Genomic DNA, 5,715 nt, shown 5'->3' with positions numbered 1-5,715 from the left:
GGGGGGGGGGCTTTTGTTTTTTAGAGCAATGGAGTATCTGGAGGAAGAAGACCTGCTTTTTGTCAAGCCTCCACCTGCTGAAGTGTCTTTGACCAATCCATTTCAGCTCCAGGGTGAGGGTCATCAAAACTCAGACAATTATACACAATAAATACCCCCCCCCGCGCACTCGCCACAGTTACGCTGTCATTCTGTGGGAAACACTGCGGTAAATCAGACAGGTCCGTAGAAAAACATTCTTGTCTCAAATTTCTGTTCAACGGGTCTGGTAGTGTGACCTTTTCACATTTCAGTTTGGCCAAGTAACGTTTCTTTTCTTCGACTGGCAGCTAAGGTTATTTACTTGTTGTGGATTGCTTGTGGAAGCCTGCCAGAAGTTTAGTTTGGGCCAGAGTAATGCACATGCGCAGGACCGTTTGTTTATGTTGTTACCGTTGAAAGCGTCTATACCGAGACCTCCTTGAAGAGGTGGTGCGCTTTCAAACAAACTCGGGTGCAGTTCGATTGTGATTTGAAAGTAAACGAACCAACCATATGATTTTATGATGCAAAGATGTGATCTGAGCATTATTCTCACAGTCAAACCACTAATAAATCCACCTGCTGACAGCGAAATGTGTTCAACCAATTGATCTGTTTAAGCCATGTATAGGCTATGGTTATGAAATTAATTTTGTAATGTGTAAGCGAGGGTATTGATTAATAGGTCAAAAGCTGTTAAAAATAAGGGCCAGTAGAACTCCGTTTACGTTGTTACACTGAACAAAATTATAAACTCTTGTTTTTGCCACCATTCATCATCAGCTAAACTCAAAGACCTAAGACTTCCTCTATGTACACAAAAGGCCTATTTCTCTAAAATATTGTTCACAAATCTGTCAAAATCTGTGTTATCTCCTTTGCCATCCACCTCACAGGTGTGGCATACCATAACATATCATAACATGAACCGGACCTGAACTAAAATACAGTATAGAAATGTTTTAACTTGTTCTGGACCAAATTAACTGAACTACAGGTGTGAAAGCAGGCTAAAACATCAAATCAAATTGTTAATCAAGCGTAGTTTTGTCATGGTTTTGGTTTCCTTTAGTTCGTGTCAGTGTGTTTTCCTGCCTGTTTGACTGTCTGCTCAGCCCTGATTAGTTTCACCTGTGTCTAGTTATCCCCCCCTTTACATATGCATATAAAACATGGAAAAGTAGCAAATCATCTCATGTTAATTAATGTGATTACTGTGATTAATGTTCTTCTGGTCAAAAAATCTAAATTTAGGAATAATGTAAGTCTGTTTTATAAAATGCTGGTATGTCAGACTCATAATATAATATATAAATAATATATACATAATTTAATGGTAATCTAATTTTTATCTTTTATTTTATATGCATTTATGAATCTTAATTGACCCTTCGCTAAGCCACGCCCTGAATACACAGCTGGCCAATCACAGTGCAGTAAAGTACTCAATCTAACTGAGGTCCAACACTTTTCATGGCTGCGCTCTATTGACTCTAATGCAAAAAGAGTCGTTTTCTAGATCTGGTCAAACACTGTTCCTGGGGAACTTGTAATAGTTACAGTCGCTAGAAGTACGATTTATTCTCTTTCCGAAACCTGTGGGTTGATCCTAATGTGATGTAATTTAGTGCAGTAATAGACAATGGCAGCGCCAACCGTTTGTCGGACTTAGCAACAGTAACTAAGGGGGGCGTGGCTTAGCGAAGGGTCAATTGGGTCCAGCATCCTCACACCACCTCTCTTAACTTTGTCCTCTTTTTCACTTCTCGTCTTTTCTTTTTGTATTGAATTATAATTAGGCATAATGTACAATCAGCCTGTGTAGCCAGCTGCTTATAGAACAATAATAAAAAGAAAAATTTAAACAGCAAGTGTGCAAATCAAGTTAATGATCCCATGTATTATTCTGTCCCTGTCTCATGTGGGCCAGGGCCTGCAGATGGGACTGACTCCAGGCATAAAGCTGGAGGTGTGTGTGCGCTCAGAGGCTGATAGTCCTTACTGGGTGGCCAGTATCATAACTACAAGCCAGCTGCTGCTGCTACGCTATGAGGGATACCAAGATAACCGGCGCGCTAACTTCTGGTATGACATCATCATCCTCTGGGCTGGAGCCGGCAGCTTGGCAAGACACACACAAGACACACACACACACACACACACACACACACACACACACACACACACAGAATCACTGAAAATCTTGAATGACTTTCATTTTATACTGAATGAATTTGAAATTACATTGTGAAATTACAAAAGCACAGATGGATATGATGGCCATATGGCTATTTAATCTGTCAAACACAGACAACCACAGTAATTCAATTCTCATGTTGTTATGGCTCTCTGGATATTTGTGATGACAGTAGCCTTTTCAGGCCATATACTGTTGTATAATTTCTTCTATCAATTAATAGGTTTAATTAAGTGGAAAACTGTGGAGGTCCTGAAGCCCGTGGTCACTCTTAGAAAGTTACTGCCGCAAGACATAAATGCTTTGTTGCCAAAATACACTTGACCCTACAACATGATTAGTATTAATGATAATAACAGGAAGAAACTTTAATAAATGTTTTTCATTATGGAGCAGCATTTATAAATGACACTAAACATATTCAGACACACTAAAATAATCTGATGATAATGGAGGTAAATAAGAAAACAAATAATGGGGAAAAAACAGTCACAGAGGCCTTATAATTTGGGGTTTCTGATTTAAAAGATGGCATCAATGCTTGGCAGAGGGAGGCCTGAAAGCACTTCTGAGGGCCAGCTGCTTAAGTGGTTAGACAAGGTAAAAACTGAATTAAGACTCTGGCATCTGTGATGGATGTTGACAGTCCAGTAATGACAATATGTATTGAAATTGTGATGTTTTGTGTTCAGTTGTATTTATACCATGTTTTTCTTCCAACCGAACTGAATTTGGCAATAACACAACTTGAAATCCCATCTTCTGGATCCCCAGGGCAAGCAGCATACATCCTGTTAATCCCATGCAAAGGAATTATTTCAGCTAATAAACTACTGACTTCTGTATGGCAGCTTTGCATGATTCAAAATATAATTTACTGTCTTATACAGGCCCATCATGTAGACCTTCATTTCAGCCTCTGTCTGAAACAAGCTGTAGATCCTCTTGTTAGAGATGGGGAGTGGAGTTAGAGACTCGGACTCAAGGCCGATCTAAGTAGCACACATAGTGACTTCAGACTCGACTTGAGACTCATCCTCGAAAGACTTCATACTCGACTCTGACTCAACATTCACACTCATTCATACACTGGCGGGGCAAATCGGGTATCTTTTTGTGTACTCAGTATCTTGCCCAAGGACACTTCGACACGCAACCAGGGGGAGCCAGGCACTGAACCGTATCTATAATGATTCTGAGGTCATATTAACAGGGTTTTCCTGCTGTTAGTCCTAGAGGAAACACTGCCTGAGGTTAGTAAACATGTTTAGCTCAGCATTGGCCATCTAACATTAGCTTGCATCTTGCTTTAGCTATGACATACCAGAGGTTAACTCTGACTGTCGTTCGTTATGAAAATCACGAGTGTTTGTTTGCTTGCCAAACTTGTGTTGGTCAATTAACGTAATCATTTACGTCCCGCTGGCTGCCATCATGTTGATTATTGCCTGCAAACAGGTTACAGGTTTACTGTTGAACGTTACACTGGGTTTGAGAGTCTGTGGGGTTTGTTGACTTATAGGAGTTAATAAACTGTCATTATTTGCATTGCACATTACATGGTTGTGCTCTGTAAGTGAAAAACAGGTTACAATTACAGAGCTATGCAGTTTTATAAACAGCCTGGATTGAACGCAGCAGGTGATACAACATTCATTATAACCACGAGTGACTTGAGACTTGACTTGGACTCAAGGTCAGAGACTTGTGAGCATCTCTGGCTCCTGTCTCTTTAAGCCCCCCCCCCTCAAAGCCCACTGTCTTCTGATTGGCCAAGACTTGAAGCATGTTACCAGGCTGTTGTTGCTGCTGAGCAGATATTAGCTATGCAGAGCAAATGACCATATGTGGAATACCGGCTCCGTTTAGCTCCGTATGTCGTATTTTGGCCCTTTCAGATAGGAAGCGTTTTGCGCTGCAACGGCCGCGGGGTTCAGCGCAAAAGTTCAACTATTTGGAACTTTGACAGTGCGCTGTGCTGGTCGTCGCAGTCTGTCTGAAAGACCCATTACGGAGCCGTTGGTAGAAAAACAGAGCATTCAGAACAGGAGGAAATCTGAGGTTTTGGTTCACAGGGATTTCTTTTAAATACTTTTACCTCATTATTTGAAGCTTTGTCCATGTTTAACATAAACATCCAACATTGTCACATTTTAGATGAGACATAAAATGTGGAAAAGCATAATAGGTCCTTTAACACAAGTCCTGTGGTGTCCCCTGGTGGTGCCAGCAGCAGGTGAAATCAGAAACTGAATTATAAATCAAAAACTGTGTCATGGGTATCGACTGCAAGACTACCGTTATCCGTGGGTGGAGTGTGAAACCTGCTTAACACTGTGTCATCTGTGAACTCATATCTACCTCCCCTAATCTCACTTTCTTTAAAGTTGCCTTTGATGGTAGCCCTCTATATAGAGTTCCATTGAAACTGCCCACTTAAACGGCATATTAAAGTTTTAAGTCAAGTTCATATAATTTTTAATGTGTGAACGTGTTTTGCACCATATTCAACTGTAGCAAAAAATGTGAGATTACGAGTTTCTTGATTTGTGAATCATAGAACAGGATTCATGCATCTACAATAAAGAATTTGAGAAGGTGTAACTGTGATCTTAAACTTGACATTTATGCATTTTTAGGCTACGCTTTTATGTTCCATGTTTAAATCCTGCTCATTTGTAACTTAAGTCTTTATGTAGGTTATGGATTTAGTCATCAGACGTGGATATTAAGCCATACAACTGTTGATGCCAGCTTCAGAGACGCTACTGATCACTACTGTTGCGGGGCTCGACAATAACGGTGGCCCGATGGCCCGAGGCCAGTCAAAAGTAACGTCGGGACGGTTGAACTAGCAACTCACTGGCACAAATATTTGTATTTTTTTTTTTAAAGAAGAAAGAAAGAAAATCAACATCCTGCAGTTACGTGACAAGCGGTTGTCAAATGTTATTTTTCTAATCTCAATCACGCCGCAACCTCTGGGTCTGAAAGTGAAACCATGCAGACGGAACTTAAACCTGCGTTCTCTCAGCCAACAGCTGGTTGCAAAAAGAAGTTCCATTAGAAATAATGGTAAAATGTTGCTACTTCTCAGCTGAATCATTACCTCAGTAAACACTTTGATAATGAGTTCATGGACTCAGTCGCTAGTTTCATGTCTTCAACCCAGCATGATCTTCATTCATTAAATTATGGTCCCATTTGGGGGAAAATAGACAAAGCAGCGTATGCTATCAGGATAGAGGCGACTCGTGTCCGCTGCTCTGTGTAGACCTACATTTTTTTATTAAATGGCTGTCAGCAGGAGAGAGAGCACGTCATGTTTGAGTCTGTTAGTATGTTTTGGTTTAAAAGTACATTGTTTTTGTTAACTATTACCTTTTTAGTTTGTAAAATATTAACTGTGATTACATTTTAGTTTAGTTTTTTTTTATATCCAGGATGTATTTAATAACCAATTACACATGTTAACAGTTTAACATAACTTATAACTT

This window comes from Micropterus dolomieu, linkage group LG19 (assembly GCF_021292245.1).
Source record: "Micropterus dolomieu isolate WLL.071019.BEF.003 ecotype Adirondacks linkage group LG19, ASM2129224v1, whole genome shotgun sequence".
Classification (NCBI taxonomy): Eukaryota; Metazoa; Chordata; class Actinopteri; order Centrarchiformes; family Centrarchidae; genus Micropterus; species Micropterus dolomieu.
Note: the sequence above shows the minus strand (reverse complement) of the source record.